At 44.3% G+C, this 27,841-nt stretch overlaps 1 long non-coding RNA gene across 1 annotated transcript; it reads left to right on the top strand.

The window, feature by feature from the left end:
• The first annotated feature begins 1,597 nt into the window (after positions 1-1,597).
• On the top strand, positions 1,598-26,708 carry LOC115318834. Its single transcript, XR_003918348.3, has 3 exons — positions 1,598-1,666; positions 3,424-3,662; positions 26,356-26,708. It is a non-coding gene; the product is annotated as an uncharacterized LOC115318834 (long non-coding RNA).
• Positions 26,709-27,841: the final 1,133 nt, after the last annotated feature.

The following is a 27,841-nucleotide window of genomic DNA, read 5'->3' on the forward strand; positions in this document are numbered from 1 at the left end:
AAGCTCTGATTTGCGTTAAGCTGCATTGGTGCAACTGGTTCTAAGTCTCAGACCGCCGCACTTTACTGTCACGACCAAGAAGGCACCCAAAACAGGCAGTAGAAGATGCGGGAAAGGCCGTTGTCTGCTCTCCGCTCCTTATCTGGGAAGCAGCTTTACCGCATTGCACGCGGAGAAGCCGTTGTGGCATGCCGATAGAGACGTTCGGAGCGCTAACGACAACATGCCGGCGGAGATGACGGAGAGAGCCTAGATTTAAGAGAGGGAGCAGTAAGTGCGCCTGCATTTGATTGTCGCCTGGCCAGTCTAGCGAGAAAACTGGGCAAGAAAAGAGGGACATAAAATATAATACAGATGACCCAGGCTTTTAATTTGCAACAAAATATATATTGGCTTCAAGTTGCTTCTCAAAGCTCCATGAGGGTATGACACAAAGAGGGAGGGGGGACAGGACGGTGAATGAGAGAAGCAGGGGGCTATGTGCCTATGCCAACAGCTAAGCATATGCAGCGGGAAGTAGTCTGCTGTGTGTCAAGTGACATGACGCCATTGGCTACAATATGTTTGCTTTTTGAAGCCTACATTTTACCTTTCTCTTCCCTTAGTGAAGGCACCTGTATTGTTTTCAAACGTGAATTCTGTTGTTTGATTATAGGGAATGAATTAGATTGTTGCACTTCCGTTTTGTATTAGTTCAATCAATCAATTAATCATTTTATTTGCACCTGTACAAGTACAAATGCTGGGAGGCAGACAAAAAGCCAACAGTTGTTTGCTTGACAAGGTATTCTCTTTCATCTTCTTGACAAAGCGAGCTACAAAAACAGCGAAGAGATAACTATCATATGTCTCAGAGATAAAAACAGGAAAAAACAAACAAACAACAGAATGAACACTTGTAGGTATGACATTGTCGTGAAAACACTTATTGGTTTGAGAGCCCTGTGTTCTCTTTCAACATAGAACACATGGTTGTGCACCATAGAAGTGGAAGTTCAAAAACAGTGATGATATGCAACCACCAGCTCTGCAAAGAAATGCTGCATGTAAAGCATACATACATTGTTATTTTCAGCAGGAGGTCGCATTTTTCGAATGTGCTCTCGCTGCACAAGCATTTATATTGCCGCGCGCAGGGGTCACGGACTTCTAGAACTTTCTCGTTTATTCTTGTTCCGGACATAACTTCTATCGTTTATCCCCGCTTATGTTGTTCTAGAAAGTGCGTGTTCATTCTCGCCCCGAGCGCGCTACGCTCGAACCTTCTCCGCCGAATCTTCGAGATAGTGACTCACTCTAGATAAGACGCCGCTCGCGACCTTGTCGAGTCAGTCTCGCCCCAGCGCTCGATCCTGCGGTTTCGCCGACTTCGACGCCTGCGACGCTCTGTTATTATCTTTTGTACTCTTTTATTTTTTGGCACAAGTTCGCCACATTAAACGTTTATTTCTTTCTGTTCATCTATTGTTTTTGGTCACCACCCGTGACAATATAGCAGACGCATCTGAGGGTTCTGTACTAAATTGATAGTTATTTTTTAAATTCTGAGTATTAGAAGATTTGTACCTAACAATCCATCTTATTTTCTAATAGCACCCCCGGGAGCTACTATCGCCCAAAGATGTCACAGGTGGTCATGATTCTTTGAGGCAGCGGAATTTCACCGGTAAGTTGCCCCCCCCCCCCCTCACCGACTTTTTGACATGTGTGCTTACCTCTAATGGCCCTTTTAGAAATTTGCATCAGGAGCTGTAGCTTTGACAGCATTCGTTGCAACCACAACTTCAGCAATAGACTTTTTGCTAATTACCCAAGCACCAAGGGGAATGCTGGAAACGTAGGTACACATGCTGCACACGCTTGCCTTCTCTGCATAAAGGATTCGAGGCAAAAAACCAAAATAGGGTTTCGAGGAATGTGTGTGCAATGTGCTATTTATTTTAGATTTTTACCTTTGAACAGATTCGCTTGCAGACACCAGCACATGCAGTGTATGTTCATACATTCTCAGCATTCTCTTTTGTGCATGGTTAATTTGGGATATGGTCTATCCTGACATATATGGCAGTATGTAGTGTTATTTCTGTGACAGAAGATTCTCTATGGCCATCAGCTTTTTCTTTTATTGGCCATGCCTTAAAAAACAAGGTCTTTTCAAAGTATGATTGGAAGCAGGTAGGTGTTTTTGTTTGTATAGGCTTGATGTTGTTATTATTCCCAGGACATCCTTCTTGCAGGCCTAAATAGAAGAGCAAGCTGTGATTCACCGCAGTAGAACTTGAATACTCCAGTCTCACCGCATTCTTGTGTTGCAACTATAGAAACATACAATAAGTTTCCTTGTGCAGTGTATTACTGCAGAAGAAAGCAGGCATGGTTCACACACTTGCAACTGCCTACAACCGGCACGGCAGTCATAAGCATTTATAGAGGTTTAAAGCCAGTCTTTTAACCTCTCCAGCCAGAAGCAGTCGCAAGTGTGTGAAACAGCCTTTGTGCCTGTTTTATTTCTGTTAATCACTACCCCTGGAATGAGATCAGTTGTGAGCAATCGAAGCAGCACCGACCGAAACCTAGTTCAGGCCAACATCTTTATGCAAATTTTTAATGCACATTCACAAGCCTGTTGAAAGCATTTTACGTGCATAATCTTTTTGTTTCAAACTCACTACAGATATAAGCACTGCATTAGCATGACTCTTCTCTATTTGTTAATTTTTCAGCACACAGTCGCTGACCAACATACTAAAGCAGGCTCCTCTGGTCCGTGCAATTTGCTTTGTAAGCAGTCAGTCAACTGAACCTTCAGACTATGTCCAATCTGATGTCGAGGTTGGGTATACTGTCCCTATCACGTGAGCAGATAGCTGAAATTGTAGCCGCAAGGCTAGCTCCCTCCCCCCTGTGAAAGTAGGGTGTTTTTCGGGTGGCGGATCTAAGGTTTGGGAAGCCAGTGCTTTCCTGTGGCCCTTTCAACCTTCCCTTGACACTTCTGCTTGTACAGCGCATGCTGACAGCTACTTGAAGTATCTTTTTGGTTGTAACGTTTGTCTCGACCACAGTTTTCAAGGGCATAGGAGAATAGTTTCATTGATTAACCCTTAACTTGACACTGTAAGTCAAGCAGGCTGTCATGACCATGCTCATCTCTTATTGGTGCTGTATCTTCAGGGTTTAATGTATTAGCTGTTAATTGAAAGTTGGCTTTGAGGCAAGATGCCGAGTTATTAGGTTGTAAACCAGACTGAGGTTCCAGCAATTTGACTGAGGCTTATTGTGCTGCAAGATCAGTCTAGGTTCACAATACCTGGGTGGTTGAGATGAATCTTCAAAGTTTTGTTCTAATTAAATCTGTATGATTTTCTTTTTTAGCACCTTTCAAGCTAAGTAGTTGAGGTTTTTTTTTGTGCCTTGTCTTTTCAGAAGTGCATCTTTAACACCTTCAGTTTCTTTTCTACTGCAAGCCTGGTACTACAGCTTGTGGCCCGTGTAGAAGAATAGAGGGGTGAAACGAAGGCACAAGTGACTGTGGACTCATGGCCCTCAGACAGCTAGAGCACCAGACCAGGCACAGACCAGAGCCATTTATGCTCCACTTCTAGAGGACATGTTGCGGTTTGAAACTACCAAGACTCATGGAAGCTGCTGACAGGAGGCTGTTGGTATGTTCAGTTTTATTCTTTAGTGGAATTACTTCACGGAGCATTGTAATTATTTGTGTAATAATGGCAATTCCCTGTTCAATATCTGCAGAATATAATTGTTAGATATACATCCTTAGCCATTGAAGATCTGGAACTTTCCACAAGTTCTGGTGGCAACCACATAAATTGCAGTCATGGAAAACGCCAAGCCTATAGAATTTCTGGTTCTAACTGACATCTATCGAGAATCACTCCTCTGGTAGCATACCTCTTTACTTAAAGGGGCCCTGCAATCATATTTAAGCGTCTACCTTCTTTGCGGTTTCCAAATCTACTGGGGTTCGGGCAAGGCAGCGGGCACGGAGAGAGTAACTAAATACCAGTGCGTTATATTTTAACCGGACGATGTGGAAACCTCCTCCACCTACGGGGGCGACCTGCGGTGCCGAAAGCGCGCAATTTGTGTAGTCTACTGGTCAGACCCGCTAAAAGCTTCTTTTTAGTCGAAATACAAAATATAAGTGGCGCGAACCGTTTCAGATATTTATGAAAGTACTTTTTGTTCAGTATTTTAGATCAGAAAAGAAACAAATGCAGTTTATAAAGACGGAAACAAGAAATGACCCGTCGACATATCCACCACCAATCGGTGGAAAAGGCGGCGCATACTACAGGGGTAGTGGGGTCAGGCACCGATGAGCGGCGAGTGTAGAAAGGTCTCCGATGTACGTGGCGGCGCTGCGGTCGTATACGGGCTCGAGGATCCGACTGGTTTTGAGTGTTTCGAAGGCCTTTGGCGAGCAGATTTGGCTTGCGATTTGGCCGTTTGGTGGTATGGTAGCGCGAAGTGGCTGCCTTTCTTAACTGATTTTTAACTCGTGTTTGCTGTCGTTGGTGGCCAATGAAGTGTCATGCCGAATCAGTGTTTAATCGTGCAGCAAGTGCAGTGCGAGCCACCCTGGCCGCCCGCTTCATACAGCCTAGCCGGAACATGCTTTAGTGGCGCCCTCTGGAGCCGTCGACACGGAGTGCGGCAGCCGTGTGTGCTTGTTGAGCTCACTAACCCTGCTCTAGGTCACGACCACTCAAGCGACGAGGACGTCATGAAAGAGGGTTTTTGTGCTTGTTTTTGTTTTTTTAATTTGCCTATATCTTTTAAAATAAAGTAAAATTCGTGAAAAGAACAGTTTCATTAAGATACGACGTTCAGTGCACTCAGGTTCGGTGCAAATTAAAAACCAGTACAAAAGTCCTTCCAGGGCCTTTTTAAAAATCAGCCATGTAATCCCTGTACATTAAATCAAATCATTTATTGCATCTGCAAGTACAGATGTCGAAACCACGGACAAAAAAGCCAATCTTTGTTGGCTTACTAGGTCCGGGCCCCGAGAGCTTGGCAGATGGTGACGGAGATGCAGGAAAAACAATCAGGGTAATAAATATATCCAGAAAACGCTTTAACTAAACGGTTAACATAACTTAATACATGTTATACAAAAAGTAGGTACATAGGTTCGGAGATAGAAATTCACCTCACTATTGTTGTATATCACTCAGCATAATATCTTCAAACATCATTAGATACACTGAGCCTAATATGCTCCTAAACAAAAATAAGCACAGATTTAGAAAGACATTATCATGCAAAATACAACTTTTGTGATTTATACGACATTCAATTAAATTTGCAACGTAAACAACAAAACGTTGCTATATTCAGTGGTAAAACTGCTGCGCTAATTGCGCCAAACTGTGCCAGAATAAATAACCTGCTACATGCTGCTCTAAAGGCTGTATTTGCGCGCAATTTGCGTCATGTCTGCGCCGAAAGGGAGCAGTTCTCGAAAAGGAAACTGAAAGTGTCTGGCACGGGACAAGCGATGCCACTGAAAGTAAAGACAGTAGTTTTTTTTTCTTGATGCCTAAGTAGTATGTGCGAAGAATAGAGCTACGCGAATATTTTAATTTTCTAATAGTAGTTTGAAATAATATGGTGATATTCGCTTAAAAAAATTAACTGCAATATTCATACATTTCGAAGTGTTGATTGCGGCAACCGGCGGACTCTTCCTATACCTCCCATTGGGACTCCAATTGCAGACGGCAGCGCCAAATCTCCCCTAACGGGCGTTGGGTTTCTCCAACAGCAATAAAAAATAGACAAAACAATACGCGCGCCGTCGTCATGGCAATTGCTTGGTTATGGGAGAGGGTGTGAGAAGTGTGGTCCCTCCTCTCCCTCTCTCTCACCCTCGGCGACAAAAGGATGCGAGTTCGTTCGGAGTTTGGAGCAGCCTCCGAACTCCGAACGAATTTGCATCCTATTGTCGCTGATGTTGAGAGAAGAGGGAACTGCTCCCATTGCCGCCGTCTCGTTCTTCTACAATACAATGTGTTTACCTTTTTTTTTTTTTGCGAATGTCCGACGCTCCGAAACGATTGCACTTGACTTAGCGTCGCTCGATTGATATCAGCTTGGCAACAGTGCATGTTCAGTGACAGCCAGTTCTCATAAAATCGTCACTCAATGAATGCAAAGTACGCCCAGCCGCTGCTGTTTAGCGGCTTAAGATGGGCGCTCATCGCCAATCTGAGCACAAGTCCAAACTTCTTTTGCAAGTTCTCTTTTTATTAGACACGCTCTTTATACAGAAAAAAAAAACGTTCACTGCACGGCACAACAAAGTAACAAAATCTACACGAAACTACTATTCAAGTATTCACAGACCAGCAATAACACATTTAACTTAGCGGCACTTAGCGACAGTGATTCGATCGCCGTGGTATCTCGCAGGTTCCTTCTGCAGCGAGCTGCTCCACGCACGAGCTGCGGTGCTCTAACACCGATACCGCCCACACCGCTCATTTTAAGATACATGCGCTATCCCTTGTGACCTTCTACAATAACTCTACCATAAAGAAACATGCACCAGCAAATTTTCGGCAATCCGAAACTGTATAACCAAAAGTATAGCAGCCCGTCTTTACCTTTCGTCACTCGATCAGGAACCCAAAGAACTTGGCAGAGATGTTGCCACTGGAATTAGAGCACCACTGAGTCGAGCAATAGACAAGGTTTCGTTTTCCGTGTTTTGGTAGAAGAAATAGACCGATAACCAATAGGTCAACGCCACTGCCCGCTGCCGCAAACGAAAACCACCACCGCACCGTTGGCACAGGCTCCCTCGAGCAGCCGACATCCGCGAGCGCGGCAGCCGACGCGCAACTGTTCTCAACGGTCAAAATACAAAAAACAACCGGCCAATGAGAGCAAAGTATGAGGGCGAAACTTTAGCTAACCAAAATATTTGTTTCATCTTACCAGGATAATTTTTGAAATCTGTAAGCAGCAACAATAATATGTATCTCATCCTATTAAATAAACTTTCTGGCGTAAACCGGAAAGACTTAATAGAATACCAACGGATAAGAGATGGCGCTCAAATAGCTAAACGGAAGTCGCTTGAAGTGTCCGCCGGTTGATTGCGGTGGGTTAGCCCCCTTGAGTGCGCTTCTCCTCAAACACAGTTGCACTGCGGAGAAGCAATACCCATGAAGCTGACACAGTGATCTCGCTACCGACTTCGCCGCAGCTCATTCGCGCGCTTATGCGAAAAGCACATCTTCAAACTAGTATGGTGCACGTGCAGGCCTAATGTATATTAAAAGAAAAAAAAAAACATAAAAGTTTTGGGATCGTTATTATAATATTATTACATTGCAGTAAAATCTTCAAAATTTAACTGTGACTAGTATTCAAGGGTATATGTTAGAGTCCCTTGCAAGTCAAGAAGGTAGGGTGAAGGTAAGACGGGCCGGGGCAGAGGAAGCAGACGGAACACTTAAGAGAGATTTCCCCCTCTCTTCTCCAGCATTCCGTCTGCTTCCTCTTTCCTGGCCCGTCTTACCCTCACCCTACCTTCTTGAGTTACAACAGGCTGTAGGCAGCAATGTTCAAAAAACCTCTGTTTATTGTTTGTGCTTTTTTTAAATTCAGAATCAACAAAAATATTTTTATATAGGCAGAAAATTTTAAAAATCCCCTCAATTATGTATGGCTAGGCTCCTTTATAGGCTTAGTTTTATGTCAAATTTGTCATTTACTTGCCATCTTACTGTAGGTACTGGACGTTCTGAGGCTACAGTCTATAAATATAGCTAGATTAAATTTAACTACTCATAAGTGGGCAATTAGGAACAACCTTCGTGAGTCCAGCTGAATTTTTGTTTAAGCGTGGTGGAACAGTAGTAAAAGTCATGGAGAAAGGTGCAAAAAGTCTTCAATATTCAATTAAAAAATATTCGACCGAAAGAACTATTACTATTCACTTTGAATTTGCTTGAAACCCAAAATCTATTTTTGCTCATGCCAAATGAAGAGTTGTCGTCTTTTTCTTTTTTTTTGCGAACGGTGCTCACATCGATTGCAATGAATAGCTACCGCTACTCGTGATCGGTTAGAGTAGCTATGTGCTCCGCTTAGCTGTTCTAGGAACAGCAGCAAGTTGAATACGAGGGAGGGCAATGTGAGGCACTTTCAGCCATAAGTGTCCGTTTGATGTTAAATTTGTGACAATTACGTCACTGTAATAAAACCCGCTACAAAGTAGCCGAAAATATCTTTTTACGTTAAACACAGACTGAAGATGCCATCGGTACTAATAATAGGTTAATTGAGACTTCTACGAAATTGCTGGTGTATGACTGTTCAATAAATAAATAAATAAATATCTGTACAGGCCAGGTCCTCCGTGGGCATAACACTTCAGTCTCCCAATGCTCCAACAGCTACAGTCTTTTCTATGGGCTAACTTTCGAAGAGATTGTATGAAACTTTCTGACATGAAAGCTCAAAATTGTCTGCTCCAAAACCGATTTTTTCCTGTTACAAGAGCTGCTCCAAGTCACCTCTTGTCAGTTTCACCACTGTATATTCCTAGACTTCTCAAAAGCATTTGACAGGGTGTCTCATAACCACCTTATCGTGCAATGTCACTATTGATCCCTTTATTGTTGCCTGGATTTTCTAATTTGTTTCCAATCAAGTTAGCCGCCTCGGTGGCTCTGAGGTGACAGCGCCGGCCTACAGATCCCCAGGTGGCGGGTTCGAATCCCGACCCAGGTGTCCCCACAATATGACGGAGCCTTATTGCGGAGAAGGCGCCGTGTAACCGAGCTTTCGGTTGCACGTCAAAAGATCCCCAGGTAGTCAAAATTGATCCTCAGTCCTCCGCTGGGGCGTGCCAGATGCCCGTCGTAGGTTTGGCACGTTAAACCCCTAAATTTGACTTTGACTTTTTTTCCAATCAAGTTCAATGCACTGTTATAAATAACTTCATGTGATCCAAGTCCAACTTAACATTGGGCATTCCTTTAGAAAACATGCTCAGACCGTTTCTTTTCCTAATCTGTATCAATGATCATCCTTTTCGTGTTGCGTCCACTATCTGACTTTTCACAGATGACTAATTTACTCCTGTCACAGATGGCGATCATCACTTATCCTTGCAAACTGCCTTATTATCCATAGCGGGTTGGTGTGATAGTGGCTGTTGTCCTCGAGGATAAAGAAATGCAAATTGCTTACATTTGCTCAGCTTTCATTACCATCTTTTTATGTCTACAGTATTAACGATACCATAATCAGCACATTCTTGTTTTATAAATATGTTTGTCTTTATATAGCAAGAAATTTTACACGGATCACCCGCATTAGACCTACTATCGGTAAGGAAGACAGCGCACTTGACTTTCTCCTGGACAATTTAATACTAGCCCCTCCTAATAATAAATGCGTTGCATACCTTACCTTTGTATGCCCTAAGTTAGAACATTCATCATCTGTATGGTCTCCATGGCAGAACTATCTTGCTGAAGAATTAAAACTTCTCCAAAAAAGTTTTACAATTTAGTTATTCTGTCTACTCTTCTTATACTACAGTGATGTGATTGCTGCGCCAATTGCCCAGCCCTGCTACATGCTGCTACATTTTGCCGAAATATGGGTGATCTGCCCCAAGCCTGCACCAAAGGACCAATTTCGGTCGCATTTCAAAACCGAAACTAAACTGAATGCTGTAATTGAGCATGCGTGAGCTAGGTGGCGCAAGCGTCCGCCCGACAGAAAGTACTCTGCATCAATTGTCCGTCCGGTCTTACATGGTTTTTCCCGCCGTCTCTCGTTTCGCGCGCTCGTCGTCTCGTGGGTTTCGTCCGTCGGCTTTTTAAAATTGTTTCAACTGTAGACGCTGGCTTGTGCGTACGCTCCGACGCAAGTGTGCCGGATACCAGCCATGCCGTCATGCTGTGAAACGAAACCACGTTTTTGCGCGGTGCGAGTTACTTTATGAGCTGAAGCACTCGCTCCTGAAATCAAAGACCGTGGGAAAACTATATTTTGTCCCTGTCTGCCAGTCACCGTGGTCGCGCGAACTCGAGTGTTGCCGTCCCCACGTCACTGAAGGTATGGCGCTTTCTAAACTGTAACGTAAAGACCGCCGCATGTTCATCAACATTCCTGTTGTTTAAATCATACTCTACTACAAAAATCTTTCTTAACTCAAATACTGCTGTGTCGAAGTATTGATTACCTAGGTTTCTCTCGGTGGGCTTTCTTTTCAGAAGGACTCCGGTACGTGAAAAACCTGCCGCAAAAGAAAGTTGAAGAGAACTGAGCTAAAGCAAAGAATGCAATGTTTGCACGCTGAACCCGCACAGCGCGCTTGCTTGTCTTGAGTTCAGCCGTTGCACAAAGCGCTCCAAGAAATTTTTGACCCCATGGCTCGCGATGTTGTGCATCGATGCGCTCAGGTTCTTCTTTCCCGTGTGTTTAGCTTGTTTAGCTTCTGTCACCTGTATTCACCAGGCACGACTAACCAGCGCCGTTCTAAGGTTACCCGTACGAAAATGTCAGATGGGAGCGGTCCCAGTTCGGGTCCGCGGAGTTCTGAACTTCTGGACAGTTCCGATCAGCGCGATTCTGGGCGTGACCAGTCGAATCCAGTGAGACGCAACGCACTGGAATCGCACGGTGATCGGTGAATCTGATCCGCTCCCCTTGTTCCAGTAGGGTCTGCTCCCAGCCAGCGGCTCTGTAGCCAGCGGGTGCGCAAACTGTGGGCGCGCATATGCGTGACTGGAGGAGGGGAGGTAGGGGGGGATGGCGGAGAACTTTCGCCACTTTCGCGGTCTCTCGCGTGTCACGTGTTAGCGACAGGCGCGGGCGCTGCGAGCGGGCGTTCTCCGCGCGCGCGCCCGGCTTTGTCTGCGAGTCAGTCGAGTCAGTTTAGTTTTGTTCTTCGCGCTCGTTGCACGGTCGGTCGGCGCTCGACCGGCGTCGACGTTCGCGCTGCGGGCGCACGGATACTGACGCGCCCATCGTTGCCCTGGATGGATACCTACTGACCTCGGCTTTGCATCTTTATTCAGTGTGAAGCTGCCGACCCATTGCACTTTGGCTCGGCATCTGGATGCGCTTGGCGCTGGTGTGCTTGGTGACAATACTTGGACAGCTCGGATACCGCTTGCCCGCCGGAACTTCCCGATGCACTCCATCACTGGATACTGTGCTTGTGCGTTCTGTGTGTGTGTGTGTTCCGTGCACCGTGTTTGGCGACGACGCGCGCCTTGCATTCATTGGGGAGGCACTCACTTGATCGAATGACGTTTTAGCGAACGTCCACGTTTCATCGAACGACACTTTAGCGAATAGTCGGACGCCGCGAAGCGGCGTTTTCGGGTGGGCCAAGTGAGTTCATATTTTTGTAATGAGTTGCCGTAGACTGTCGCCGCGAAGCGGCGTAAAGCGCAGCGCGACGGATGGGTTAACGCGCGCCCCCGTTATTCGCTAAAACGACCATTCGCTCAAATGTCGCCGTTCGCTAAAATATCATTCGCTCTTGTGATATGGACCCCATTCATTGTCTGTTGCAGTCAGCGCCAGCGCTTCGACAGTTTCGGTTCTTCTCCGCTCCCGTCGGACTGCCGGCCGGCGGCGACGTTCGCGCTGCGGGCGCACGGATACTGACGCGCCCATCGTTGCCCTGGATGGATACCCACTGACCTCGGCTTTGAATATTTATTTAGTGTGAAGCTGCCGACCCATTGCAGTTTGGCTCGGCATCTGGTTGCGCTGGTGTGCTTGGTGACAATACTTGGGCAACTTGGATACCGCTTGCCCGCCGGAACTTCCCGACGCACTCAACACTGGATACTGTGCTTGTGCGTGCTGTGTGTGTGTGTTCCGTGCACTGTTTAATGACGACGCGACGACGCCTGGACGACCGTGTGCGCCGCCATAATTACCGCTGCGCTCACCACTGGACTCTACAGAAGTCTTCCGTGCGCTGCCCTTAGCCGTTACAAGCGAGAGATCGTCGCGATTTCAGACCCACTCCGCCTGGGTCTGAAGTCACGACGATCTCTCGGTTGTAACGGCTAAGGGCATAACACGAAATTCTTTTGTAGAGTCCAGTGGTGAGCGCAGCGGGAATTCCGGCGGTGCAACGGTCCTGGGTTTAAAAATGGGACTGGAACTGCGCGGTTCCAGGCTGGATACAAGCTGGTGCCCCAATTTTGGGTCTAGGCGGAACCGGTATTTTTCATTCCGGCCTGAATCTGACATTTTCGTACGGGTAGTAGCACGACTAAGTAGTCGCGAGCTAAACAAGAAATACGCGTCTAACGAGCGATTATGTTCTGCAATATTCACGAGCGCGAAGCGAGCGGGTGACTATCTATTCAGAACTAACAAGCGGAAGATACGTAAAAAGATAGGACACGGATATGCAAATTTCAACGCAACTGCGTAAATGGGTATTGTTTCGTATAAAAACTAAACTTTAAATGTTTATCAGGAAAAAAAAAAGTTACAATAAAAGACATGTTGTCCGAGACAGTTTTACAAAGAAAAATTTAAAAACAACACCAGGGAGAAACACGGAAGCCGCATTGCCAGCGACATAAACAAATATGGAAGCGCCGGTAAACATGTTTTTTTCTTGTCGTCCAGCGCCCTGCTGAGATCTCTTTAGCGGTATCTCGGTCCACTGAACATGGCTATTTACGCATTATTTGCTTCTCCAATTCTTTCTAGATGTGCCCCCAGGGTTCCGAGAGAGTAAGGGGTTCGTTCGCGCTGGCGGTCAGCGGTGCTATACGCGTTGGCCATGGCACTGAGTCGCTAGTCACCCGCTAAACACGGGCTAAACTAGCCCTACCCTATCACTAAGATTTGTCAGTCGACTCCTCAGTCGCGCGGGGCGACTATGCCCTAAACACGACCGGTGAATACATAGCGCTCACCTAGCGGCGACTATCGCTTGCCACGTGATAATTTTAGTCGATGACGTCACTAGTCGGTGGTTAAACAGGCGCTACTCGCGCCTGGTGAATACGGGTGCGTTTTTTGTCGTATATATGCTGGACAGTTACATTTTACTTTGCATACAATTTCGGAAACCAGTTGGTGACGGAGCATAGAGTCATGTTTTTTTTTTCGATCGAACAGCCATCTCCGCTCGCGCGACGAAGCACGTGCAGCTGCAAGCTTGCAGAAGTTGCCCTCGTATGCATGCGGACATGAATGCACGGCAGAGGCACCCTCTGGGATGCTTGCAATTCATTGTCTTACGTTTGCTTACTTTTGACGAAAATCTGGCACGTCGGGATCCAGTAAAACGTTGGCGAGCGGTTTTTCGGAATTGCTCGGCAATGGCCTTAGTAATGTATTATACACTTGTGAGATGTCTCAATGTCTCTTTGGAGGCATTGCATGTGGACATTCATTACTAGCCAAAGGCAAAGCGAGGCTTGCAGCAGCCTTGCTAAGAATTACGAAAAGCAAAAAAAACAAAAAAAAGAACACCCGCTAGTCGTAATGCACTTTTGTCTTGTGTACAATTTCGCATTTCACTGCAGCAGTTACGTGTTTCATCAGCCTAAGACTGCTTCCATACATTATATGACTGGTCAACCTGATGCTGTCGATATTGACTAGTAAAGCTGGTCATTTTCAAATAAGGTTTAATATGTCCAGTTTCGTTTATATTTATTTATGATGGGTACATATATATGTATAATTTAATTGAAGCATTGCGAAATCGTTCATGTCATTGGCATTTCAGTTACATGTTCAAAGACTCCCAGATGGTCTAACTTGGCCGTAATTTGTTTATTGCAGCGAGCAAAGCACCCTTCGTTTGTCCAGCAGTTAAAAGGAATATTTTTATATTTCTAGGAATATCTGCTCCAAAAAACACTTTTTCTGCTCCAAAAGCCACTTTTTCTACTCCAAAACACTGTTTGGCTGCTCCGAAGGCGACTTTTGCTGCTCAAAAACACTGTTTCGGCTGCTCCGAAAGGTGCTCCGAAACGGCTTAGGCCAATCGCATCACTGTACTAGCATCTCTGAATTGCATTAGAGAGTGAATCCCCCAGAGCCAACGTTAATAGAACAACTCAGTCGGGAAACTGCCTTAGGAGCCTGCTTTGAAAAATTGGCTATGATCCGTACTTGAGAACCGAACTAGACACGATTGTATTGCTGCCATTTCTCTCGTAGCGCCCACTCTGGGAACTGCGTGGTTGCACGTACCAGATCAGCGGAGTTGCACAAGGGCCGGTGGCGCCATCTCGCAGTGCCATCTCGAAGTAGCTATATAAAGCAACTTTGATATTTTGACTCGCCGCTAAGAGGCGGCACTGTAATCGTATCTAGTTGAAGACGTATAAAAGTGCTCTTCGCTCATCAAAAAAAAAAAAAAAGTTTTTCTTTGAGGACCTTCCATCGACGTTACGAGATAACCCCAAAGAGTTTTGGAAATTCATATTCCCCCAAAACAATGATCGGTCTGTCCACCTGATGGATGAAAATGGAAGTCCTGTCTCTGAAGCTAACGTTTCGAGTGCAGTGAATGAGTATTTTTCGTCTGTTTTTACTGTTGAAACAGAAAACAACTTTCCCCTGTTATGTCATTTGGGTTTAGAGCCTATGACACCTATTGAAATTTCCCCTGCTGGAATTTCAAAGCTCATCGAAAGACTTAAACCCACTTCTTCTTGTGGGCGAGGTTATATCTGCTCAAAAATGTTTCCGAACACAAAAGTTATTTTAAGCTCGTACCTCCACTTACTATTTGCGCAATCATTGTCCCAATCACGTCTTCCGGCAGATTGGAAATTAGGCAGAGTTGTTACCGTTTTTAAAGCTGCCATTCACTCCTTGGTTTCGAACTATCGCCAAATATCATTAACCTGCATAGCATCAAAACTCCTAGAACATGTTTTATTCTTGCACATTGCATCGCGTCTGGAATTTAGCAATATATTTTATAACCATCAACATGGATTTCGGAAAGGGTACTCCTGTGAGACATAACTTCTGGAATTCACCCATGATCATCATATTAACCTTCAAGCATGCATCCAGACTGATGCCGTATTTCTGGATTTTGCAAAAGCGTTTGACAGGGTTCCTCACAATTGTCTCATCGCCAAACTCTCATGCCTTAATATTGACTCACTGGTTCTGTCTTGGATTCAAGAATTCCTTTCTTTACGCTCGCAATTTACATCCGTTAACAATCGTGAATCTAACACAGAACCAGTGACATCAGGAGTTCTCCAGGGATCAGTGCTTGGAGCTTTACTTTTTTTTAATATTCATTAATGATCTCCCAGTATTTGTCGTTTCTACCATTCGGCTTTTTGCCGACGACTGTGTACTATACCATACAAATTGTTAATCAGAATGACCACTATGTGCTACAAAGCGATTTAAACAAAGTTAGCACATGGTATAATAAGTGGCTTATGTCACTGAATAAATCAAAATGTAAATTAAATTGCTTTACTCGAAAATAATCATTATCAGTATTCTCATACTCAATAGGAAGTGGTCGGATAGAGGCTGTAGACTCATATAAATATCTCGGTGTAACAATGACAGCTAACCTTACCTGGTCTGACCACATTAAAAACATTAAAGCTAAAGCATCCCGAACTGTGGGTTACATTAGACGCAACCTAAAAGCCTCTCCATCGCATGTAAAGAACATGGCATGCAACACACACATAAGGTCAAAATTAGAATATGCAGCATCGGTTTGAAACCGTCGCCAGATCTACCTCATCAACAATCTGGAATCAGTTCAGAACTGGGCAGCAAGATTTACCTTGTTCGACTATGACCGCACCACCAGCGTATCTGCTCTAAAGAATCATTGAACCTCCCACCATTACAAGTCCACCGTAAAATTGCACCCCTTTCAGCCCTTCTCAAAATTAAATATTATCATCCTACGCCTCGCGACGCCCTACTGCGTTCTCTCCTCCGATCATCGACCCGACAAGGGAATTCTCGAACAATCACCCGTTTATCTGGTAGCACGAACGCATTCAACCACTGTTTCTTTCCCCAGACAATTGTCGACTGGAACAACTTGCCTGATGCCATAGTAACAATTGAAAACTCTGAAGCATTCAGAACTGAATTATTGAGATTATTTGATTAAACAGCGAGGTTTAATCTTGAAATGTGTTTATTGTGCCTAATGTTTTTTTTTGTGCTTTTATGGGAACTCGTGTTAATGCGTGTATATTTATTTTACCTTGTTCAGGTAATTATTGTATGAAACTTATCCACGCAGGCCCCCACCCCCTTATGTAATGCTCTCATGAGGGCCTTTAAGGGTATATGAATAAGTAAATAAATAAAAAAGTTTGGTCTTGGTGGACGCACGCGGTCCGGGTTTCAAGGGTTAGTTGCCCAATTGAGTGTTCTAATAACGTTGCACAGAGCTAACCATTAAGACGAGAAATATGTCGATGGACACTGTTTTACAAATTTTACCACATAATCCAGCACTTAGGAACACATTATTTCCATCTCCCCTTTCATTTTTTTTCCAAGACGAGACATTACCTGCAACAATCAGGCCTTCTTCGCGTGTACTGTGCAAACTCTTTGATACTCTTAACAATAACAGAAGGAAACGCTTTGCCCGACCACATAGTCACTGCTAACAATATTTGGAATCAATGGTTCTAACAATACCACTCAAATATTTGGAATCAATGGTTCTAACAATACCACTCAAGTGATAAGATGTCCCTTGTTAATTTTTGTATGTATAACTTTTGCTAAAGGGTGATATAATGCCTCAGACTAAAAAAATTCAGGAAAAAAGTTTTTTTCTTAAAAAAGATTATGTTTATGTTTATTAACTTCAAAAGAGTGGTTTCAGAAACTTTCATTCATAAACATGCAAGATTTATCTCACAATAAATTATTTTCGACATATCCGAGTGAATGGGAAACAAGTTTTTTGCGCATTATATTTAGCACGGCTTAATGCTTGTTTTAATTCCCAGAACATCTCACCACTTTCGTTGTAAGTGCTATTTATTCTAGGTTTAGCCCGTAGAAGTTTTCCAAGTTTAAAAGTATCAATGGCCAGGAGAAGCCTATACATCCAAACAAAAAATCCAGAAAATATGGTGAGAGCAATCTTATTGGTTGAGACCCGAAACAGGGTTTATCATTGGTCCTGCCCGGTGAAGTGATATTCTGTTATCTTTGGTAACACCCTTTCACAGTATGTTCCACTTCAGATCCTATTCCTGCTTTGCTGCTCTTCCTACCTGCCTTTGTAAGCAAACGCCTCTGGGACTGGGGTCTACAGTGCAGAATCACTTTGCAGTGGTCATCTTCATACGATCCAGCAGCTAATGGCATGGCAGAGAGGGTCATCCAAGACCTCCAACAACACGCAGTGATGTACCCAACCTTCAAAGGCGTATGGAAACGTTGCCTCACGGCAGAATTGGCTCATCACAATTTTCGCGTACTGCCGCTCCTGGGTGCAATACTATGCTGTCTTTGAAAACGCTCCTAAATTGCCAGGGGACCAGCAGCTGGGAATTTCGGAGAAACTGGAGCTGAGGGAATGAAGGAAAATAGCAGACAAAAGGTTCAAGTATCGAGGCAGCATGAAGAAAAACTTCAGGGCTCGCCACGGCAGCCAGATACCCAACGTACGTGCAGCTGAATGACTTGGTCTTAGTTCGTAAAGACCTCCTAGGGACAAACTCCAACCTCCTTGGCTCTTTCGCGTTGTCAAGATGTCCAGCCAGCAAGGCATTTTGAAGACCATTGGATATCGAAATAGTGATGCCAACTCAAGTTTGCCACAATTGGCAATATTTTACTTTATCAACCCAGGAGGTACGAGTCTCAAAGTGTGGAAGTGTAGGGAGATCGAAGAAGACAAGGACTGAAGTATGAGAAGAAGGGAAGGAAGTGGATGTAAAATAAAACCAAAAGATGGTGACCATTCTTTATAATGTAGCTCCTGAGTTCTTATTTCTTAGAACACTACCTACATGACTTTTCTTGTTCTTGAGTGTAATGGTCACTTATTTGCTATCGCAAATATCAGCAGCCTATCCCTTGTGTAATGCCCAGTTGCAGTGATGTGATTGCTGCGCCAATTACGCCAAACTGCGCCAAGGGACTAACCCTGCTATATCCTGCTATATTTCGCCAAAATAAAAGTAATCTGCGCCTAAGGACCAATTTTGGTGGCTTTTCGAAACCGAAACTAAACTGAGTACCATAATTGAGCATGCAGGAGTGAAGTAAATTCGGAAGACAAAATGAAGGAGTCATGTCAGCCTAGCTGGTTGTCACAAGACTGAGCGTTTATTCGTAGTCGTCGTCGTTTTGCCTTATTTTTCGGCGCGGCCGATCTTGATAGATCGGCGGTTTAGGGTAAAAGAAGAAAACAAAACAACTTCGGTCAGCCGCGTGAACCGCAGCGCGTGCAGCGTCATTCGCTCCCCAACACACAAATTGTTGAGTGTTATTGAGCGAATGACGCTGCACGCGCTGCGGTTCACGCGGCTGACTTTTTTTCAAAGATAAACGCGGGCATGTGTGGATGCTCCGACAGTAGCGTACCGGGTACCAGGCCAGCCATGCCGTCATACTGTGAAACGAAAGCACGTTTTTGCGCGGTGGGAGGAGTTACTTTGTGAGCTGAAGCACTCGCTCCTCAAAACAACGGCCGATGGAAAACTATATTTTGTGTCTGCCTGCCAGTCACCGTGGTGGCGCAACGTCGGGCGTTGCCATCCCCACGTCGCTGCAGATGTGGCGCTTTCTGAACTGAAATTTAAGGACTGCCGCATGTTCGCGGCGTGTTCACCGAAATTCCTGTGCATTTTTAAATCTTACGCTACTACAAAAATCCCTCTTTAACTCAGTTTGCTCTGTCGAAGTAATGATTATTTAGGTTTCTCTTGGTAGGTTTTTTTTCGAGAGGGACCCTGATACGTAAAAAATCTCCCACGGAAGAAAGTGGGTGGAGAGAAGTGATCTAAAGCAAAGAAGACAATGTATGCACGCTGAACTCGCAGAGGGTGCCTGTTTGTCTCGAGTTCAGTCGTTGCACAAAGCGCTCCAAAAGCTTTTTGACCCTTACTCGCGATGTCTTGCATCGATGCGCTCAGGTTCTCTTTTTTTGTGTGTGTTTAGTACGTACCTTGTTTGCCTGCCTATCAAGCACGTGCCGCCGGACGTTTTTGTTGTATCCTGGACAGTTGCATTTTGCATACAGTTTTGGGAACCAGTTGGCACTGAAGCGGAGTAGCATGGTTTCGGTCGAACAGCTATTTCCGCTCACGCGACGAAGCACGTGCAACTGCAAGCTTGCCGAAGTTGCCCTCAGGTGCATGCGAATATGATTGTACAAGAGAGGCACCTGCTGGGACGCTTGCAATTCATTGTTTTACGTTTGCTTACTTTTGACAAAAATCTGGCACGTCGGGAACCAGTGAAACGGCGGCAAGCGGTTTTTCGGAATCGCTCGGTAACGCCTACAGCATTGTACACTTATGGGATGTCTCAATGTCTCTTTGGAGACATTGAAAGTTGACATTCATTTCTAGCCGAAGGCAAAGCGAGGCTTGGAGCAGCCTTTCAGAAAGTTTAAAAAAGCGAAAAGAAAAGCACGCGCTAAGACTCGTAATGAACCTTTGTCTTGTGTACAATTTCGCATTGCTCTGCAGTAGTTACGCGTTTCATCAGTCGGAGACTGCTTCCTTTCATTATATTATATAACTAGTCAACCTACTGCTGTGATATTTACTAGTAGCTGATCATTTTCAAATAAATTTTATTATGTGCAGTTTGGTTCTTATTTATCTTCAGCAGTTACATATGTGTGTATAATTTACCTGAAGCACTGCAAAATCTGTCATGTCATTGGCATTTCAGTTACACGTTGAAAGACTCCCAGGTGGTCTAGCTTGACCATAGTTTGCTTATTGCGGCAAGCAAAGTGCCCTTCGTTTGTCCAGCACTTAAAACAAATATTTTTATTTTTCTAAGAATACCTGCTCCAAAAGTCACTTCTGCTGCTCCGAAACACTGTTTTGGCTGCTCCAAAAGCCACTGAATAACAGGCTGAAGTTGAGCTAGTTGGTACATAATTTAGGTAAATGGTCAGCTAGAACGAGAGGGACAAACACAGACAGGGAGAAACAGAGACATACACACCGCTGACTATCAACTAAGACTTTATATTTCTTCTTCATCACTGTGACCCACAAATTCACACCTAAAGTAATGCCAATGAATGACCCTAAATCCTTACAGTACACTAATACATGAAAATACTGAAAATACTGAAAATACTAATAATGAAAATACAGACGGGACGCTGCGTTAACGACAGAGTCAGGGAGCACGCGGCGTCGGTGCAAGGCACGGGAGCAGGGCACCTTGCTGCCCATTGCCGCACGTGCGGGTGCAGGCCACAGTTTAGTAGCGTCTCCATTATTAACAGACACAGAAATGCTTTCGCGCGCGAGATCCTCGAGGCCCTGGCCATTGAGCAAACCGGCGACGACTGCGTGAGCATGCCCTCCATCACGGTCAGCAAGAAAGAAAGGCAGTTTTTGCAGTGTGGCACGGCGCCGTGAAAGGGACTAGGAGGGATATGTTTCGGCGGTGGTCTGTGGGTTGGACCAAAATTAATAATTAATAATTAATAAAATTTAATGTAATTAATTAGTTTCAATTTTAATTTAATATTATTTAATCAGTATTTTCATTTATTAGTGTACTGTAAGGATTTAGGGTCATTCATTGGCATTACTTTAGGTGTGAATTTGTGGGTCACAGTGATGAAGAAGAAATATAAAGTCTTAGTTGATAGTCAGCGGTGTGTATGTCTCTGTTTCTCCCTGTCTGTGTTTGTCCCTCTCGTTCTAGCTGACCATTTACCTAAATCCAAAAGCCACTTTTGCTGCTCCAAAACACTGTCTTGGCTACTGCAAAGGCCACTTTTGCTGCTCCAAAACACTGTTTTGGCTGCTCCGAAAGGTGCTTCAAAACGGGTTAGGCCAATCGCATCACCGCAGTTGTGAAACCTTCAAGGTAATAGTGAAAAAAAGATATTATGTAAGGCCGGTTTACACATACAACCACAGCTCTACATTAGGGCTATTAGTCAAGACCTGGGAATACAGTGTAGACCGCATATAACGTAAAACGCGGGAGTCGCGAAAATCTGCACTATAAGCGGTACCGCGTTATAACGAAAACATCAATTTTTCAGGCCAAAATACATGCCATGAGACAACTTACCTTTAAAAAAAAATGTATTTTATGTTAGTCGAAGAGGAGTCTTTATTTCACCAGACTAGTACACTTCTCTTTTAAGTGTGTCAATTTTGAAAGAAATGAGCGACTTTTGCCTGGCGCAGCCTTTTAACGGCGTCGCTGGTTGCGGACAGACGTTGCAAGCGTTAGGATTGCTAACCCTAATCACTTTTCTCCGGTGATGAAGACGCGTGAAAATTCGCATCCTTTATACGGTACGCGCCAGTAATACCTTCAGCTTTAGCACATGCGTGAAATGCTCCAGATAATAAATCCGGTCGATGTTCGAAAGCACAAATGCTTAGAAAGCACCAATGTAGTCGAAGTAAACAAACACGACGACACGGGCGTTTCTGCCGTCTTGAGAGTGCCACCACGACATCGCCGCACGAGTAGGTGGATCTCCCCTTCTAGTACGTGCTGGGTTATCATAGCGGCACACAACGAAAATTTACAGTCAAGGATAGTGCTTTTACGTGGAACGATCGCAACCGACACCATGTTTGCGGATAGAAGCCGGCCCGCGACTGACATGCAACGCGCTCTAACAGTTCTGCCCGACCTGCAATTGGTCTGTCGTTGCGGTTGTTTCCAACGCACGCACGTGAACGACACGTGCGTGCGTCCCTTCGTCGGTATGGCAACTGAAGCCTCTCTCTTCGCTTCTTGGAGCCACGACTTCGAGCAACCTCTTTGCTCCGCGAGTGCCGGTTGCGGCTAGCCAGGCTAGCGCCATTATCTAGTGTCGCACAGGGAAGCGTGCTGGCTGCGCAGGGCAATCGGCGCGCTGTTCCAGAAACCGCACTATAACCAGTATTTCCCTTCGCGCCTGCATTTTAAGTGGTATGTAATTACATGGAGTTCTATGGGAGGCGAACCGGTGGTTTAAAAAAGCCGCGTTATACCCGGTCCTGCACTATAAGTGGTTACGTTATAAGTGGTCTATACTGTAATGCTGATCTTGTTTATGCAGTTCTGACATTGTGCTTTGTGTCCTACACCAGTGATACAGTGGTGAATCAGTGCTAAATTAGGTTCATCAGCTTTGTGCTGTACATGTGTACCAGCCTCTAAAAAAAATTTTTTTTGTTCATGTTAAATTTGTTTTTTACCTGCGTGTCCCTCCTACATTTTCTTTTTTGAAGGTTTTTTTTTAAGTTAAAGGAACACTGACCACCCCAAATTTTTTTTTTATTTTTTTTAGGCGCTTTATTATGGTGTCGGAGGACTACCCAATTAATATTTTGCAACAGAGTAGCGTATTTGTTTAATACAGCCAAAAGACGCAACTGCTCGAAATCGAAACCGAAACCCGACGGAGGTCGGAGAAGTGGAGAGAAGAGAGTGAGTGGCGGAAGTCACGTAACTACACCCGACCGTGCGTTTTTTTTTTTTTTCTCCTCTCCATAGCAGACGACACGACATGCGGTGTGCGATGCGGCGTGCGGGAACTGCTCGCCGTGCGATTCTTTTGCAGTTACGTTTGTTCCGCTCGTTGTTCTGTACTCCAAGATGAGTTGTTTTGTACATTGAGGAGTTGGAGGATGAGTAGTAAGTGCCCGTGGTGAATTTCCATGATCGGCTCCGAAAAGAATACACCCAAGATGTTGCGTGAAGAGCTGGCTCACATGTCCTGCATCCGAAAAAAAATGGCATTGTGCGACAGAGTTTCCGAAAGATCAACGGGATCGGGACCAATGGCTGGCTGCAATTCCTGTAGAACATATACGGGCACCTCGGAAAGCGGACGCTACCTGATTTGTATGCTCCTCGTATTTTGTGGAAAGTGATTACATTGAGTTTGCAGGTGTCAAAACGGAAATCCCATACCATTTAATTCAGCGAAGTATCGTCCACAACTTTTGTTTGTTATTTTTTTGTTTGTTTCTTCAGTGATGATTGTAAAAAAAAAAGAAAAAGATATGTAAACATCGGAAAATATAAAAAAAAAATAGAGTTACACGAGGGATCGATCCCAGACATAACGCGTGTGAACCGGACGTCTTTCCCACTGAGCTACTAGCACATCTCATTTCTGGTGGATCTCTTTCCTTAGTAATAATTCAGCCGGTAAACTGTAAGTTGGAAAGTTTGCTGTCGATTTTTCTCTAGCAAAAGCACTCCCGGGTCGAAGTCGGGAAGGACCACGCTTTGGGGACATTCGCACGTAGTAAAGAAATCGTACGCGTGAATATTCAACTCGAAGTAGACACGTCGTGCTTGACGTTTGCACGAGCGATGTCTTCAGCCACGAGAAGGGAGCGACGGCTCGGCGACGTCTTCGTGCAAATCTGCTTGGTGGCCGGGCGTGTCGTACGGGATGAATACCAATTCTTTTGATCAGTCCCAAATTTCTCTTTTAACGGTAGACAGAATTCGCCGGTACCGCGAACGACAGTTCTGAAATAGAGGTCCCATGCCCGTCGTCCGCTGCCATCGCCGTCCCCGCGAGTCCCACGATACGCGAAACGACGAACGCACATAAGGCTTCCGGTTGTCTGTGGAACTTTTTTTTATCAATCAACGTATCTACAGCTTTTTAGAAGCCACAAAAAATGGGTTTCGTATTTTTTTTTCTATTTTTAATATTGAGTGTGTGCCTTCAGTGACCCACGACTTTGATTAAATTTGGTGGTCGCATCGATACCTTAGAAAACGGCCCGTGACCGCGGAAAGGAGAGTGAGCGAGACTCGAACCGGCCAGTTCTTGATCGGCGGTTTTCGGGCGGAAAGAAACCGAATTTCGAGCCGCAAATTCTGTTCTGGGTAGTTGAGCTCTCATATGTCACGTACAACTAAAAACCTTGGCGAGCATAAATACCCTGTCAGTGTCCCTTTAATAAATAAAAAAGTGTGCGAGGAAAGGCGGTCACTCTTTGCAGAGAAGCACTGGTATATGCGTGGTAAGACGCGATTACACGACTGGGGCTTCTACTTTTTTGTGGCTTCTACGTTTTGAGTTTCCTTTGCCCAAAGAATGTTCTCCACTCTTTTCGTGCCAGACAAGAACACACTTTCCTAAGGCAATTGATGCCCCTACATTCTTTATTTTTTGTAGGGACAGCAGGTTTGGTGGCGCAGAACACTAAACCGATTTCTGATAAGACTCAGGTCTTAGTGTAAAAAAATATTTTCTCCCAAATTGGCACTCCTTTTCTGAGAGAGTAATTTTTTTCCTGCCAAACATTCCATAATGCACTTTGTAGAATCACTCACTTATTCCCTTCGCTCTGCGATAACACACGCTTGAGGGCAGGCTCGACAAAAATATAGATCCGGACCCATGGATATCCGCACCTGTAGCCCATGACATCTGCATCCAATTCACAATCCGCCAAATCTAATTTATTTTTATCCGCACCTGCCAGTTCACTGGGCATAACCGTGGGTAGTTCTTGGGACGTAGCAGCTTGGGCGAGTTGGTTGCACATGATAACACACACCACAGCGCACTATAGCAAATAACACTCACACCTTACACACGAAAAATAAAGCAAAATTCAAACAAACCGCGCTGACTGACAACTCTTTTTATATAACTTTGTCTTCTTCAACCTCTAGCACCACCGAATTTCCCAGAACATATCGCCAGGAACTATATCAACTGTATAAGTACACCAACTTTACACCTGACAGAAAAAGAGAAAACGTTTTTAGGCATCTAGGAGATCGGTGCGCGTGAATTGGGAAATTCGGTGGTGCTAGAGGTCGAAGAAGACAAAGTTATATAAAAAGAGTTGTCAGTCAGCGCGGTTTGTTTGAATTTTGCTTTATTTTTCGTGTGTAAGGTGTGAGTGTTATTTGCTATAGTGCGCTGTGGTGTGTGTTATTAGTTCTTGGGCATTTGGCGAATCCGCAGTGCTTTACTCATGAAACTTCAATACCCCCCCCCCCCCTCCCCCTTGGAAGTTTAGACCGTATGCAGTGGAACATTTATGATACAACATTTATGGGAACGCTCGAAAGTGTCAAATAATGAACCCGGAGTCGTATTACCCAAAAAGACGATAATTACAGCACTTTGACAAACCTGCGCTAATTTATAGTAAAATGGAGGACGTTGCCTAAACTGGAAATGCATAATCAAGGTTCCACTCGATATGCAGTTTTATGGGCAATTTTATTTTGCCTATTACTGGTGTGATGACTTACACCAGAACATGCACCCATACTGTAAGTGGAAAGTAGCGTTATTATTACACAGCGTACTGTGCTAATTAATATTGGGAGGGGTGAGTGGGGACGTAAATTATTTTTGGCTGTGCTACTGTACTTGTTTACAAGATCTAGTGTGCCTTGTGTGGACTTTCAGAAAATGGGTCTATTGATGCAGCAATGCAATTGGAACCGTTCAATATTTTTTGGTGTTATAGGGACTGGATTTGTTTATGTTATGCCTCTGTGGTTGCAGCCTGTAGAAGGGGGTGGATGCAAACTGAGTGATATAGCCCTCAATATGATAGAGATTCAAGTTTTAGGGCTGCAGGCTGTGGAATAAGCATTGCCAAAAAACCTCAAACGAGGAAAATGACTTTAGCGTTGACAAGGAGGCTGTCATGTTACTAACATGCTGCGCAATGATACGTAAGGTGGAGCAAGCTGCATGGCTCGGACAACCTGAAATTGTGCAATGTCTCTTAAGAGTGAGCTCCTGTGATTAATTTCAACCAGAGGAGACAGATATATGTACCTAGCAGAGCTTGCATTCAAATTTGCCACTTGACAGAGGCACGTGATTGTTTATGTCGTTTGCACGGAAATTGACTGAATATCAAATTCAATCTTGGTTCGTACATAACATGCTTAACTGCATGAAGCAAGTGATAGATGTAAGGGACATACTTTAAACCTACTTTAGGTGGAGAACATCTCTGTACAGCATCTGCTCTCTTCCGCATGTTACAACTAATGCACAGAGTATAAAGAATGTGCACTAAAGCACAGGTTACATTGATATTCTTGACAGGCATTAGATACCCAGAGGTTTGATTTTTTTCTTTGGTGTTCTGCGTGCAGGCAATTAATTGTGTTTTTTTTCTTTTCTAGAAGCCGTGGTCGCAAGGCACCCATGACATTGAAGTCTTCCAAACAAGGCACTATGAAGGCATGGCTTGTAGCGGCACTGGAGCAAGCGACACGGTCCGGGTGAGCCGCAAGTGTAACTGTTACACTGTAAACAGGAAATATAGACATGTGTCCGACAAAGCACAGACTCATAAAACTTTCATGTAGCAATAATAGTTTAATTTAACTAAACAGTGCATCAACAGAGCCTGACCCAAGAATGGGGAATTGGGGAACCGGCCAATGTGTAGAGTCTAACAGAAACAAGGAAGGCGATAAAAACAAATGGGGCAACATGTTAAGATAGGACAATAATGTCGTGCCTATTTTTTGTTTTCAATAAAGATTTTATAGGAGCTAGCAAAATATGTCCTTGCAATGTAATAGACCTACTTTTACAAAAAGACCTTCCATGTTTTTGTTAAAATAAATTGCGTCTGAGTAGGTGGAAATATGATTTTCCCAATTGCGCATAAACATATCTTCGAGCTCCACAGGGTAATAAGACTTCCCGAAACGTAAATATTTTTATGCATGCTCAGAAGTTTTTTTAAATATAGAAAAAGTCAAACAATTTTTTTGTGAGAATTCAAAGATATTGTCATCCTCAATTTTTTTTTAATTTTCGTTATTGAACACTTAGAAACATGTAATTCAGAATCCACCACCAAGACCTGTTGTATTCTATTGTCTTAAAATAAAGAAATAACGGTTTTGCCGAGTCTGTTGCAGTCAATTTCTGTTGGAGGCGCTGTGTCTCAACAACTAGTGGTTACTCGAGCACCGTATCCACAGTGGCCATAGTTGGTCGCATTACCTCCCAGGCACCACAAAGCATCATACAAAAAAATGTTTTTTTATTTATATTTTTTTTATCTGTGATGTGTCTGGTAGTGCCTATGAAAACTGAACTTTGTGGTACATCAGTCCTCGGGGTGCTGTGCTTGGTTGATTGCTCTCAACTGTGCTAATTTCTCAAAGTAGTATTTTAGTGCATGTAGCGAGTTGACAAAATGATTCAATTAATTTATCTAGAAGTCACTATACTCCGTTTGTAAGTGCAATGGATTGTAGCGGCCGTTGCAAGCTGTCTCGGGCAACTTAGCGCATGAAGTGACAACGTATCACAGCGCCTCTCTCCGAGGTCACTACATTGAGTTGACTTGTGTGGCCTGTAGCATGGTCTGTGTTGTATTGTAAGGTATAACGAACATATGAACAGGAAACATTATGAATTTTATGCCCCAATTGATGGCGGGCATGGCGAGGGCAAAACAATAGCAGGCTGTGTCTAAAAAGAAAATGATAGATGGACGAAGAAGCAGAAAGCTAGGCAGTGTCATTGGAGCAACATCATGCCTTCGCGCAAGGGGTGACTCTGGTATTTGTAATACCATTGCACACTGGCTGATGTTTACACCACACAACTGAAGGCTGAACTCTCTTAACACCATGGTATTGGGTCATT

This window comes from Ixodes scapularis, unplaced genomic scaffold, assembly GCF_016920785.2.
Source record: "Ixodes scapularis isolate PalLabHiFi unplaced genomic scaffold, ASM1692078v2 ptg001421l_1__unscaffolded, whole genome shotgun sequence".
NCBI lineage: Eukaryota > Metazoa > Arthropoda > Arachnida > Ixodida > Ixodidae > Ixodes > Ixodes scapularis.